Source organism: Phasianus colchicus, chromosome 16 (genome assembly GCF_987193195.1).
Source record: "Phasianus colchicus chromosome 16, bPhaCol1.hap1.1, whole genome shotgun sequence".
In the NCBI taxonomy this organism is placed as follows: domain Eukaryota; kingdom Metazoa; phylum Chordata; class Aves; order Galliformes; family Phasianidae; genus Phasianus; species Phasianus colchicus.
The window spans coordinates 161350-177047 of NC_143451.1; the positions used below are offsets into that span (position 1 = coordinate 161350).

At 46.4% G+C, this 15698-nt stretch overlaps 1 pseudogene; it reads right to left on the reverse strand.

Annotated features, from left to right (window-relative positions):
* Nucleotides 1-295: 295 nt before the first annotated feature.
* On the reverse strand, nucleotides 296-14695 carry LOC149915685 (RANBP2-like and GRIP domain-containing protein 1; annotated as a pseudogene).
* Between the last annotated feature and the right edge of the window lie 1003 nt (nucleotides 14696-15698).

Sequence of the window (15698 nt, forward strand, 5' to 3'; positions counted from 1 at the left end):
AGGGCGCAGTGAAGCCAAGGATGGCGAGGAATGATTAACAATCCTTAACGTTGCAAAAGAAAACAAACAAAAAAACCACCAGTAAAACAACTTCTGTACCTGGCCATGCAACTCTGAGATCCCGTCTGGGTCTCCCGGCGCTTGTAAATATCCACCGGGTCAATTTTGATATCGAGCGATTTGTTGTCAGTTCTTCCATTCACAGTCAATGCCAGGATCTGCCGCCGCAGGGCGTTCTGACCATGGGCACCACTGCTGAACTGTTTCAATATCAGTGGGATTCCCAGGCACGGTTTCAAGGATTTGGTCTACTTTTGACCCAAAGGGAGAATTGATATGAAATGCGAGGTATGCATAAGTCATCATGAGGCGTGTTTCTCAGCATCACCTTTGGGAAACAAAGGATTTTTCATAAAAGTCTCAATACAGCAGTAAAATAGAACACTGTATAAAAACAATGAGAACGCTTTGTGAGCAGGCAAGGAGCTTTACGACCTCTGCCTGGGAAATCCAGAGCCACTTGCCCACAGACTCCTCTTTGGCAGCTGTTCTAGATTCAGCTGAACATTCTGTTCCAGAGCACAACTCAAAACTACAGAGGAAACAAAGGGAGTTCTACATAGGCAGAATAAAAAGAATGCTATGTTTCTTCAGTATTGAAAAACCAACAACAGAAGCCATTCCCCAAATTCCACTGCGGGAAACATAGCGGCAGAGAAGAAAGCATCCATATTTCCCCGAACCAGTGCTCGAAGGAAAAAAGGAAAACAAACAAACAAACAAGTTTCACATGTTACCTGCTTGAAGGCGTATACCACTCTCACTCTTTAAAAGCATTAAAGAAAAAAAAGTAAAATGCATAGAGTAATCTCTTCCAACAACACGTGCATTTGGTCTGGGCAGCAAAGGGCGCAGCTCTGTATCACAAAGAACCGAAGGCATAAGCACCAGGCTCCTAAGTTCCAGCCAAACCAACCAAACGTGCCTATGGACAGGCAGAATCCTTAAGTAGGACAGCCAGTGAAAACGTCAAACAAAGCACCCGATTCTCAGCCTTCTTGTTCCTTTTTGAAAATCCAGAGGTCTCTGTGTTAGCTCCACCTCTAGCCTGTAAAGCCCGAGCTCGCCGTCTGGGGGAAGTCCAAGAAAAGGCTGGGTTATTACAGCGAGTCCCCAGTAGGATTGACATTTTTTCTCGCCTCAGGTCTCAGTTCTTTTACACGTGCGAGGTAATCATTCCTCCTCTTTGACAAAGATGACAGTAGCTAAGCTGAATAAAGCACAACTTTCTGCACGCACAATCCTCAGGATTACTTCCCATATCTGAGTACCAAATCAGAGTTTGTAGGCAACAAAGTTTTACTCTTGAACTCACTTTAAGCAGGTGTTTATAGCAGTTATCTTCACTGAGTTAAGAGGTAGCCTGGTAAGGGAAGTTCAATGCTTGGGTCACAAAGTACTTACCAGAACAAAAAGATCAACCATTCTGCATCGAATATAGTGACTAAAGTTGCTTACCGTTAAAGCTTGCACGTGCTGACACAGCTTTTGAAGTAAGGACTTGTGATCTTCTGCCCACTGAGAGAGAGTCTTAGGAGAAAACTGGAAAGAAAAGAAAAAAACTAATTGAACCTGGATTTTTTTTATACAAACGTAACACTTCCCTAGAAGAGTAACCGGCTAATGTACCTGGTAGGTATTTGTTGGCGAGAAAGAGAACTTCTTAGGTGATGGAACTGAATATTTTACTTCCACGTGTGCAGCTGGTGAGATATTTCCGGAGGCAAGACTTCCCTCTTCACCATTCTCTCCAAGCTCCTGGATCACTGCATTCAGCATTTCCGTTACAGCTTTAACAGATACCGGCAGCTAGAAATGTATTTGAAATGCAAGACATGATCGCAATTCTTCCTCAGAGCAAGAAGCTGTGCTCTGATCTACGGCTGAACAGTTTGCAAGGCTTTCTGCACAGAAATTCTGGGTGTTTTTTGTTGTTTTTGTTCCCCCAGGAAAGCCCTATATCTGTTAACATTAACGTAAGACGACAACTCACACAAGCATTAATTCTTTTACTTACTTTGTCAGCTACTGACGGGTCAGAGGAGCTTTCGTCAGTGATCTTCATCAGGTAATGCTTTCTTTTAACAAGATAGGCTTTGCGTTCTTCTGGTAACGTATCATCACTCTCAACCTCTTCTGCCTTTCTTTGGTAAAGCTAAGTAACAGAATATGGATTAGGAGTAATCAGTCAGAATGTAAATAATAGAAAAGCATTTTGAGGTAATGCAATTTACAAACTTACAATGGCAAGATTCCAGTACGAAACCACTTTCTTAATAGCTTCAAACGCTAGTAAAGCATCAATTTTGCCTTCAGCTGCATCCAGCATTGCAAAAACTACACGTGCCTCTTCTTCATAGGCTGCAACCTGGAAGACCTACAACCAAAGCAAAAGACATATCACACATGACACAGTGTGGACACTTGGAACAGTCAGTGACTGTAAGCATCTAGTAAGTAGTTGTATAATCAATGAAAATTATATAAAGGAATATTATATAATCAAATAATATTAAGATGTTACAACAATGAAATAAGCAAGAGAGTTAGGCACAGCAAGACAAAGAGAATAAATAGGATGCTTACCCATATCGTGGGCTCGCTCAGGAAACTCCAGTGGAGTGGATCTTCCGAAGAGAGAAAGAGATCCTTCCCCACTGGTAGTCAGCTCTTAAATGGGTCTAGGAGAGGTGGAGCCAGGCTCCACCCCTTCCTGCAGCACAGGTGAATTGCTTTCACCTATGCTCCCAGGGCTGCCTCAATGCTCACCTCAGGTGATTAATCAGAGGTTCAGGCCTTGACTCAGCAATTCCCATGCAGTAGTCAAATAGGAGGAGGTACTAAGGCAGTTCAGAATCTTCCAATCAGAGTGTTTTAAAACTCAGAAGTTCAACAGAAAGATACTACCAAATCTCAGTAGTAGCAGTACAGTGACAAAAAAAACAAAAAAAACAAAACCAACCACAACCCATCAACACACAAAGCCAACTGAAACAAAAAACAAACCAACCAGCTAACAATTCATATGTAAGCCTGTGACATACAACCCCTCTTACTCTCATCTTTGAATAATCCATCAGTACCTGGATGTCCACACTATGGAAATGTCTGAAGAGAGGATACGCAGGTTCGGGAATACTTCTGTGCTTTTTGATAGTTCTCAAGCTAAGCAAAGTTGTCTTCCAGTAGTAGACGCTTCTTCCAATATATTCTTTCTGGTCGTGGGAGTTAAGGCTAACGCCCTGTTGAAGAAAGAGAAATTCAAACTATCGCAGAATATTTAAATAGAGTGTTATTCATACTTATTCTTCTCTGATGCAGTTGAGAGTAGTGAGGTAAGAGTATTTGACTAGAGCAACTGCCTTGCATGACATCCCATCAAAATTAGTAGCAGCAGTTCTCAATACTACATTCTCATCTGATTTTATTTAGTCTATTAAGTTTGCAAAATTAGAGAAAAACAGATGATACTTATTTACAGATAATCTTAACGTACTGTTTTTTGCAGACTTCTTGCCCAATGTATAATTAAGGCAGGCTGAAGGCCGTGTTTCTCCAGGGCTCACACAGTACTTACTCCGTGCTGTACAAGAAGCTTCAGTTTGGTTGCCGAGTCTGGTCTGAATATCAAAAGAAATATTCCTCAATTAGTATTCCCTCTTTTTCATCTGTTCACACGTCATTTGTTTGATGAACATAACAAGCAGCTTCAGTCCTAAGCTAGCTCTTCTTTACAAATGCACTGTCAGAAATGTAAAGCCCATTTTTATAAAGTTCTTCAGCATCTCACACGCCTACAGCAAAAAACATTTAACATTTAAAGGATGTCAAACAAAAGGAACTAGTTTTACGCAACCTATGGGAATCAATTCAGAAGCCATCTAGAAGGTTGGTTCCAATATTTCCAAACTGAAGCAGCCTTACGTTGTTTTTTTCTGCATAAGAGCACAAACAGCATCCCACCAGGATCTTTGCTTCTCAGTACAGAACTGTTTGCACAGCAGCAACGGTAAGAACAGAGGTTGATGTGTGCCACGCTGAGTATTAAACTTCTCTTGCAGTTCTAAGTTGCTAGTGAACACCATCCCGAGTAAAAAAAACCTGTTTTGGTGAAAACAAACAAACAGAAGGTATTAGGTAGCAAAAAACAGGCATTTAAATGCATTTAAGAACTTAGGAAGCTTGCTTACTTCAAGGTCCAACAGGCAAATGGACTCAGGAGCATCTGTTTCCAGTCTCGATGTCTCTTGGGGCAAGTGGAAAAGTTGTTGTAATGATCTGCGCAGTGGGAATAACACTGACATGGAATTCCACTGCAAGCCAAGCCATGCAAGGTGCTGGAGACTACCACTGTGCATCCGAACAGCACCTATGCAAAAACAAGGGTTGCAAGAAGCTAGGATCTGCGTCCTCGTTAGGAAAGGTATCATTCTATTCCTGTTACACTCAAATTCAAAGCCAGACTTCATCATCAAGTTAAGCCTAAAAAATGGGAAGATATCATTAGTTCACAATTCATCCTGGAATTATTTCATTTTTATGCCTGTCACCTGTGTTCATAGATTACACATAAATAATGTGGGCCTTCCTATCAGCACTCATCAGCATACAAGCACTTTCCAGCTTCAATTGGAAATGAGTCAGAACAGACTTGAAGACAACAGTGTGGAAGCAAGAAGTATGTGAGAAATTCTTCAGAACCTGGCATGATGATACTGCCCCTCAGCTACAGCTGAAAGTGAAACTTCTTGCAAAGCACCCTCTGAGTAGGGCAACCACGAGCAGCTATTACAGACACTTGTCTTTTGTGGCAAATGAAGCACTTGTAGAAGAACCTCTAATACAGAGTCATGCTTACGTTGAGTTTAAGTAGCATCTCTTACCAGTATCGCATTTACTCAGTTCTCCCTGCTCTGGTGCTTGGGGACTGACATCTCCCATATCATCTGTGCCGAGAAAAGACCTCTCTTTAGAAGCTCCACTCCCAAACAGGCCTTCAAACAATGTAAATAAACCACTTCTGTTTGCAAGCTTCCACAATCTCTTTCAAGAAGTCTTCCTTGCCGTGGCTTAAGTTCAGCAACATATGACCTAGAAAAACGTAATGTCACATAAGAACACTCAACTTAAACAAGGACAACAATATTTGATGCAGTGGGTTGTTCCTGCTGCTTTAGGCTGGGAATCCAGACTTCCCCTTAAGATATTTACAAATTTCTAACTTACACTCTCCCTATAATTAAGTCACCCTTTTAGCATATGGGCTGACAGCAGTCCCAAGGCATTTTCAAATCCAGTTCTCCAGAATTACTGTGTATTTTTATTACAATGACACTGCAATTGTCTTCAAAATAAGTAGCTGTCAGTCTCCTCTATTCAGGAACAATTCAGCCTGATGCCTGATGTTTTCTTCGTTTTCACCTAGAGCCCACAGACTGAAAACAACTACCTCGGCTTCACCAAAAAAAAAAAAAAAAATGCACCAAACCTGTTGGAACAAAGAAGGGAACAAAAGCGACAGGAAAGGAGCAATATTTTCTTTTATACTTGGGACTAGCAATGCTTACAAATAGTATATTAGTAGGCAGAAACCAGCAGACTCGGAGACACTGATAGTTAAATTCTATCTTAATGTCCTGGAAATAAAAAGAAAAAGCCCGTTACGTGTCAGGATCAAACCGCTCTTTTGTATTTCATACGTAGCCAAAATACAGAACGTTTGATAGCATGTTCCAAGACACCAAGTGTGCTCTTTAACAAGCCATTAACTCTGACATTAACTGCTCATAAAATGGAACATTTATAATTCTTAGTTTTTATTACCAGACTGGCTTTTTCGGTCACAGGCCAACATTTCCAGCGCATCTTGCCCAGCACGATCTCCTCTTATTAGTTTTGACTTTGGTTTAGGAATCTGGCAAAGAAAGAAAAGAATTGCTACAGCTTCTTCTCAACAAAAAACAACTCACCCTCATTTAGTCTTAAAAGTTAGGAAACAAGCTTGTTTCTTTCCTGAAAAGGACACAAGGTGAGTAACTGAACAATTGCAAATAGCTGTAAGAGCGCACAAGAGAAAGCGATGTTTTGAACGCAAGCACTTGTGCAAAAGGGAAAGCTGATTTTATTCCATAAAGCAAAGAATTAAGCTTGATCAAGCTCTGCTGCTTATGCAATTAGTATATGAGAGCTACTCAGGTCATTCCCCTCCCCCCCATACTACTAACCTTAATACTAGTTATTTTAGCTGCATTACAGAGAAGGGAATAGCCTATAGGAAACACACTCATTAGCCCTTAGTCACTTTACTTCTGACAAGTGAAACAGATGAGATTTTCTTCACACTACTTGAAATCTTTTAAACAAGTATGGAAGGGTAAGATTTGGCCAGGAGACAGCCTCAAAAACAGTAGTTAGTTTTTGGAATGCAGGCGTTCAGTGCACGTACAGTGAGAGCATCCAAGAACTGCAACAATTACAGGCACAAACTGAACAGTGACTTACATGGAAACTTTTCAGATAACACAATGCTGCGAGTTCACATGCATCTCTCCATTGTGCCTCGTTGTTCTGGGCCGTTTTCAGCAGGAAAGTTCCAGCGTGCATGTAGAAGTGTCCTTTCATTTCAAGGAAGGTACGAGACAGCTCATCAGGTCCATTCGCACACGGCTTCACAGAGTGAAGCACACGATCAAAACTGGAACATAGAAAAGATTCATTTTCAACCAAGTCCTGGTCTCCCAGGATTTATACTAGACCCCTATCGCTGAGTCTTCTCTGAGGCCTTTAGCTCAGACACAGCTTGCGGATCAAGCCTAGCAACATTTGCCCTTTGCAGTTAGTACAGAGGAACTCCTCTTCCATCCATAAAACAGCTACTCACTGAAAACGATGCCTGCTAGAAGTTCGGTGACCCAGAAAAAATATTCAATTTTTTTCTTTTTTTTTTTTCTTTTTTTTAAATAAGCAGAACAGTTAAAAGAGTACCTTTCAAGGGCCCCTCTGCTTTCTCAAACATCTCTAGAAGCAAGCATCATTTTAACCAAGCTAGAATAGGCCAGCAGATGATCCTTCTTGACAGCTCTCCAATTATTTTTATCAGCCTCCAAGTCCCGTACTGATTGAAGGTATTCCTAAAGAATCAAGTTCATCACAGAATGAGGAACCGCCATCCTTCTATGAAGGCAAGAGTTTCTCCAGAACATCTTGCTACATAATCCAGTTTCCCAGGTGAGATGTTAACGAATTCTTCAGCAGCAATGTTCCAGGAACTATATGCCTCAGCAATTCCCTCCCTGATGGAGCTGCTATATCTAACTTAGTACCTCAGCTAGAAACTAAACAACTCTTTAAGGCTTAAGAAAATCCTAAATAAATCATTGTTTCCACAGACATTACATTTAAAGGAGTTAAGCCACTTGAGAATTAGCTGCCATTGTAACGATACTAAGAGAATAACACCGGTTTTAAGGACATGGGAGATTATGACAGGATCAAAACATGATTAAATACCTCAAATGTCTTTACGACGCACAAACACCACTCCAAGCTGGAGTCTACAGGTATTTTCTTCTCCGCCTCCTGACAATGAAGCACAGCATCTCTTAATCTATTATTTGAATGGTAGAGAGCAACCAGTCTGATGTTAAGGTAGGGATCGTCTGGTCTCGCATAGAGCTCGGTTTGAGTCATATCAAAGAGCTGATTCCAGCCATCTTCGCCTTTACGTTCCAGTAACTGCTCCTATCAAATACGAAGGCAACACGTTAAAATTTCATTCTCTACGAGAGCCTCTTCAGCAACTACGTTACCTGACTGTTTTCTCATTGCCATTACAGGCTACATTACTCAAACTGCTCTGGAAAGCTGGTAGGTGCTACAGAGAGTTTGACAAACATTTTAGAAGTGAGGGGAAAAAAAAAAAAACAAAAACCCAAAGCTTTAGAGTTTGCATCTTGTAGATGCTAAGTTAGATGCTAAGTTAAGACTGTCAAACCACCTGGTTCAAAGATGCCACATGTCAATACAGAACAGCTTGTCTAAAAAAATAAAATAACATAACCACACAAAAAATCCCAAAGCACAAGCCTCTCAAGACTTCAATTTCATTGCAGTTGCGCTCCAGAAAACTAACGCCTGTACAAAAGTGAGATTGTATGACTGAAAGCATTTACACAGTATTAGGGAATAACAGCATCTCCTACACTTGACAGTTTTCAACTCAAATTAAAAAAAACTAGAAAGCAGTGTAGTCATGTAATAGAGACAATACTTAACCTATCTAATCTTGACCTCTTGGGTAATATGGTTTTCCCATCACTTGACACAACAAAAGTTTCTTCTAGGCACAGAACAGAGATCAGAAGCTGGAATTTACCTTCAATCTGTAAGTAGCAGGATTCCCAGGGAAGAGCCTGGCAGCTTTCTCAACCCAGTACTCTGCTCTTCCATCAGCGATGTCGTTACTGCATAGTAACTCTGCAATCTTCAGTACAAGATCTTTCTGCATTGGATTCAGCTCCACAGAACGCTGGTTTTCCCCATGCATACACATAAGAAAAAAGGTTACTAGTAACTTGATCTTGCAGTCCACGTAGAACAAGAAAGAAAACATGTCAAACATGTCCCCCATTAAACAGACCCAGCAAGTCAAATTAGAACTATCAATAAATACTTTCTCACTACTTTAAGAAAAGCCTCCCTTTCAAGAAGGCCACCATTGGTTTGTAACACCCAGACAACTGCTGGAATTCAGAACACCGTAAGAGAAACAATGTCAAAACCAGCTCCTCTACCACCCGCTGCTGCTCTACTCAGACAGACAGACCAGGGGTATCTCTAGCCTAACCTAATACGGAGGCTTCCGGAAAACAGAATTAAGTCACAAAGACTGATGGCACTCAGTCACTGTGCTGGCAACAAGACTTTTGTGTGTATCCTCTCCCTCCCCGGTGCCCGAATAATGAAACACAGACTGTGAAGTTCACATTTATATGCTTACCTAATCGGAACTGTATTTGCCCCGTTCCCTCTACCTCTGAGGAAACAAACAAACAAAAAGCCCACCGCTAACAAGAAAAACAAACAATGCAACTGAAAAACACTCTCAGTCCAGTCTTTCAGTAGCAGGTGGATTACTGCTGTCACCATAATCCCTACTGCAGAATTCTACAGGGCTCACATATTCTTAGTCCAAAGGGCAGCGGGAAGAAGACTATCAGAGCAGGAAGCACAAAGATCAAGTCCATTTACAAAGGAATAAAGCAGGACATCAGGGAGGTGAGTGAGGTGCTTACCTTGTAACACCCAAAAGCTTTTTCCGTGTTATCGTAGATCTGTCCCAGAAACCTGTGCGCTTTGGGATCTCTCTCTCAGACACTGAGATAAATAGATGTATATCTACAGAGTAAATAAAGAAAGAAAGAAAAACCAGAAGGATCAGTATTCCTCAGTATTACAAGTCCCCCCACACCTTGCAGCTAACGTGGGACTTTAATCTGTCATACAGGACAGTTAGCTGTATTTAGTTCAAGGGGCTTGATCTAGATCTTCAAGTGAGGCACAACATTATTGCTACACGTACAGATGTTGCATATTTGCCTGCAAGCACTGGCCTTCATTAAATAAAGCAGTAGCTCACAGGAACTGTAAGAAGAACGTAACACAGAATCACAGAATCACAGAATCATAGGGGTTGGAAGGGACCTCCAGAGATCATCGAGTCCAACCCCCCTGCCAAAGCAGGATCCCTACACCAGGTCGCACAGGTAGGCGTCCAGGCGGGTCTTGAATATCTCCAGAGGAGACTCCACAACCTCCCTGGGCAGCCTGTTCCAGTGCTCCGTCACCTCACCTAAAGAAGTTCTTGCGCACATTGGTGCGGAACTTCCTATGCTCCAGCTTCTGGCCATTTCCCCTTGTCCTGTCTCCACACACTGCTGAAAACAGTCTGGCCTCGCCACTTTGCCCCCCACACCTCAGATATTTATAGACCTGGATCAGGTCCCCTCTCAGTCTTCTCTTCTCAAGGCTAAACAGACCCAGATCACTCAGCCTTTCTTCATAGGGGAGATGCTCCAGGCCCTTCACCATCTTTGTGGCTCTCCGCTGGACTCTTTCCAAGAGATCCCTGTCTTTTTTGTACTGAGGAGCCCAGAACTGGACACAGTACTCCAGATGAGGCCTTACCAGGGCAGAGTAGAGGGGGAGGATCACCTCCCTCGACCTGCTGGCCATGCTCTTTTTAATGCACCCCAGAATGCCATTGGCCTTTTTGGCCACAAGGGCACACTGCTGGCTCATGGCCAACCTGTCGTCCACCAGGACACCCAGGTCCCTCTCTGCAGAGCTCCTCTCCAGCAGCTCATCCCCCAACCTGTACCGGTGCATGCAATTATTCCTCCCTAGGTGCAAGACTCTACACTTGCTTTTGTTAAACCTCATCTGGTTTCTTACTGCCCAGCTCTCCAGCCTGTCCAGGTCTCGCTGAATGGCAGCACAGCCTTCGGGCATGTCAGCCAATCCTCCCAACTTCGTATCATCAGCAAACTTGCTGAGGGTGGCCACTATCCCCTCATCAAGGTCATTGATGAAGATGTTGAACAGGACCGGACCCAGCACCGACCCCTGGGGAACACCGCTGGTTACAGGTCTCCAACCAGACTCTGCACCGCCAACGACAACCCTCTGTGCTCTGCCAGTCAGCCAGTTCTCAACCCACCTCACTGTCCACTCATCTATCCACACTTCCTCAGCTTCGTTATAAGGATGTCGTGGGAGACAGTGTCAAATGCCTTGCTGAAATCAAGGTAGACTACATCCACTGCTCTCCCCCCATCCACCCAGCCAGTGACAACATCATAGAAGGCTACCAGGTTGGTCAAGCACGACCTCCCCCTGGTGAACCCGTGCTGACTACTCCTAATAACCTCCTTTTCTTCCAGTTGTCTGGAGATGGCATCCAGCACAATCTGTTCCATCACCTTTCCAGGGACAGAGGTGAGGCTGACTGGCCTGTAATTACCTGGATCTTCCTTCTTGCCCTTTTTGAAGACCGGAGTGACATTGGCTATCCTCCAGTCTTCAGGCACCTCCCCCATTCTCCAAGACCTCTCAAAGATGATAGAGAGTGGTTCAGCAATCACCTCTGCCAGCTCCCTCAGCACCCGTGGATGTACACCATCGGGTCCCATGGATTTATGAACATTGGTGTTGCCTAGGCGCTCTCGGACCGCCTCTTCCCTGACTAAAGGGAAGTCTTCCATTCCCCAGACCTTCTCACTAACCACCAGGGCCTGGGATTCCCGAGGGGGAGCTTTTTCACTGAAGACAGAAGCAAAGAAGGCGTTCAGTATCTCCGCCTTCTCAGCATCCCCCGTTACCAGAACACCCCCCTCACTTAGTAGGGGACCTACATTCTCCCTAGACTTCCTTTTACTGTTAACATACTTAAAAAAGCCTTTTTTATTATCCTTTACCACCTTTGCTAGATTCAATTCCAGGTGGGCTTTAGCCTTCCTCGTCGCATCCCTGCAGGCCCTGACAACATTTCTATATTCTTCCCGAGTGGTCAGACCCTTTTTCCACATTTCATGGACCTTCTTTTTCCCTTTGAGTTTGCGCATGAGCTCCTTGCTCATCCACACAGGTCTCCTGCCACCCTTTCCTGATTTCTTGCTCACAGGGACGCACCGATCCTGGGCTTGGAAGAAGAGCTGTTTAAATGCCAACCAGCTCTCACAGGCCCCCTTACCTTCTAACACCCTAGCCCACGGGATAGTTCCAAGCAGGTCCCGGAAGAGATCAAAGTTGGCTCTCCTAAAGTCCAGGGTAGCAATCCTACTTTTTGCTTTGCTCCTTCCACTCAAGATCTTGAACTCCACCATCTCGTGGTCACTACAACCCAAGCTACCCCCAACTTTTACTTCCTTAACAAACCCGTCCTTATTTGTGAGAATAAGGTCCAGTAACACCCCTCCCCTCGTCGGTTCCTCCACCATCTGCATCAGAAAGTTGTCTTCGACACATTGCAGGAACCGTCTGGACCGCGCGTGCCTGGCCATGTTGCTTTTCCAGCAAATATCCGGATAATTGAAGTCCCCCATAAGCACTAGCACCTGGGATTGCGACGCTACTTTCAGTTGCTTGTGGAAGGCCTCGTCAACCTCCTCCTCCTGATCAGGGGGCCTGTAGTACACACCCACAACGGTGTCACCCATACCAGCCTGCCCCTTGATTCTCACCCACAAGCTCTCTACTGCTACTTCACCCTCCCCCAGGTGGAGTTCAATACATTCTAGCTGCTCTCTCACATAAAGAGCAACTCCACCACCCCCGCCTCGCCAGCCGATCTTTCCTAAAAAGCACATAGCCCTCCATGACAACATTCCAGTCATGCGAGCTGTCCCACCACATCTCCGTGATGGCAATGAGATCATGGCCTTGCGACCGCACACAGATCTCCAACTCTTCCTGTTTACTTCCCATGCTGCGTGCATTAGTGTATAGACACTTTAGGGAAGCAGCACCCCCCTGCCTCTCTCCATCCCTTTGAACTCCACCCTTTTCACCCATCGAACTCCGTTTTGAGCCACAAACTACCCGCTCAACCCCAGTGGCCCTCATTCTGTCCCCTTCCCCCTTCATACCTAGTTTAAACACCTTTCAATGAGCCCTGCCAGTTCCTGGGCTAGGATCCTCTTACCCCTTGGAGACAGGCTACTTCCATCTGCAGCCATCATGCCAGGCGCAGAGTAAATTGCCCTGTGGTCAAAAAAACCGAAGTTCCTGTGCTTGCACCAACTTCTTAGCCATTTATTTATGAGGCGGGTTTTTTGGATGCTGTCGGTATCCTTCCCTGCCACTGAAGGTAGGGAAGAAAAAACCACCTGTTCCTTCAACTACCCACCCCAGTCCCCTGAAGTCTTCCTTGATAGACCTCAGGCTTCTCTCAGCGACTTCATCGCTGCCAGCCTGAACTATCAATAACGGGTAATAATCAGAAGGGCCAATCAGACCAGGAAGTTTCCTAGCAATGTCCCTGACCCTTGCCCCAGGGAGGCAGCACACCTCCCTACAGGTAGGGTCAAACACGATGGCATAAAAGACATTTCTACCGGATGGGTTTTTACAGCACCACGCAACTACCCATGCTTTAAGTTGCCGTTTTAGGAAGATTTAAATGGCACCACATTTCCCATTTGCTGCTACCTTAAAACAGCATGACAACGGTCTTCATTTCTCCACTCTACTTCATTTAGCTTTCCCATCACACTTTAAAGAACAGAACAACATACGTAACGTTTATTACCTCTTAGCAAGTTCATATTCTTTTATCTCAAAGTACAGCTTAGCAAAAAAGAATCCTTTTAACGATCTCTGAAGAAAAAAAACCAAAAGGTACATTTTAAATATACAGTATTTTTGAAGTAATTGAGTAGGGAGACCCTTCTTTCCAGGGGTGCATAATACTTCCAAAAGTGTCTTCACAGTTATCAGCTCCAGTTCACTCCTTGTACTCTGGGCCTTGTTTTTGAAAGACACAGGAGTAAGAAAATAACATTTCTTCCCAGTAACTGGCAAAGGCTACCAAAGCGAAACTGAGGTTAGTAGCAAAGCAAGTCCTCACACTTGTTACTTTTCACAAGCACACTTCCGACTAAAGAGAGGAGAATGGGGTCAGCTACATACAAGCTGTTTCTCTTGCAACCTATCTACGTTGCAGAAGAAAACAAATGCCACAAATCAAGCTCCTCCTGTCCATGCTTCTGTCACCTTCCTCTCTCGCCTGCCCCGCCTCCTCGTAAACGGGGCTGGAAAGGAACTTCAAAAGAAACGCCGGCAGCCTCGCACAACCCTCCTCTCCAAAATCAACGCAACAGGAAGACCAGCAGCTACTTCCATCACCGACCGCGCTCCACAGCCAGTCGTTCCAGAGAGCAGGGGATCACCCGGCTGCCCAGCCACCAACGCAGGCAGCAGAGCTATTTCCCCCCGCCTCTCCCTCTCTTCCTGCCGGCGTTTCACAACGCCGTCGCACCCACGGCAACAGCAGCCGCACAGCGGCCAAACGAGCCCAAAGCCGAACGGCACGCGTTCCCTATTCCGGCTCCTCGAGAGAGGGAAGGCCGGAAGCCCGGGGACCGTGCCCACGGAACGGGAGGGAGCCGAACTCCGCCCCGCCGCCGGGCTCCTTCCGAAGCCGCCGAGGGCTCAGCGGCTTTCCGAGGCGCGCAGCTGCGGCGAACCGCGTTTCCGAGGAGGCGACTCCGCGCCCGCCCGCCGGCAGCCTCCCTCGGCTTCGACTCCCCGCCGGAGGAGCCCGCCCTCGGGCCCGGCACCCGCGGGAGGGGCGGAGGGACGGGGCGGGCGGGGAGCGGCCCCCACCGCGGCCCGGGGAAGGCCGAGGGAGCGCCGCCGGCGGCGCCGGCCGGGCCGCAGCACTCACCGCTCTGGGAGAGGAGGCGGCGGCCTGCACGGAGGCGACGTACCGCTCCACCTCGGGCCTCGTGCGCCGTGCCATGGCCGGGAGAGGGAGCGAGCGAGAGGGAGCGAGCGAGAGGGAGCGAGCGAGAGGGAACGGCGGAAGGCCGGCGCTCGCGCGCCACTAAGGGAGCTCCCCGCCGCACGCGGCGGAACGCCCTCCCTGCCGACCGCGGCGACGTGCGACGTCACAGCGCGGGGCGGGGCGGCGCATGCGCGGCACCGAGCGGCCGGTTCGCGCTTCGCGCGGCGGCGCTTTGAGCCGCGGGACGTCGGGCCGCTCGGCGCGGGCTGCCGGGCGCCGCGAGGGGCTGCGCGCGCCGCCGGTCCCGTCCTCGGCCGGCCTGCCCTCGCGCGTCTTACGGAGCTCGGCGCGGTGAGGCGTACCGAGCCGCTCTCCTCACCCGTAGCGACGCGCCGCGGAGAGCGGAAGCGTCGTTTCTGCGTCGGGTATTGGAAAGGGCGGTTGATCTGAAGAAGCGCGCTGTGGCGCATCCTTAGAAACAGCTGATGTGAAAAGTAGAAGTTCCGTGCGCACCTTAGTAACGTGTTTTAGAAACGCAGTTACCGAGTTAACGTGAGAAATCCTTTCTCACAAAGCTGCGGTAGGCTCTAGATGTCCTAAGCGATGTGGGTGTAGTGTTCTGAACCGGGAAACCCGCTGTGAGGTGGTTCGTTAGGCCAGCAGAAGTGAAACACATTGAACACGCTTTCAAGGAGCCAGGGCCTTTGCACGAAGCAGAGCTGTCCCACTCTGTGGGAACCTCAGGGTGCCGCAGGCGGGCTCCAAGACACTCCCCTCTGTCCTCCTTCCCAGCTTATCTCTGTGCGAGGACAGAGGGATGACCAGAACAGTGACCAGTGTAAAGGGCACAAATGCTAGGGGTAATTAAACAACTAAGAGCTTATGTTTCTGTGCTATCTTGGCGCCTGCCTGTCACGTCCCAACTCCTCACGGAGTGAGACAGTCCGGCCTTGTGTAGAGGCCCTGGCTTCTCTGATGTTTGCTACATCTGTTTTTCTCTTGCTGGCAGTTTCTTATCTAACAGAACAACTCTACAGTATGTTTTCTAATCCCTAACACGCTATACTCGCATTGTTTGGACCATTTAACAACTATTCAGTTTTGCAAGAAAGAATTAATCACATAATTCAGTAAT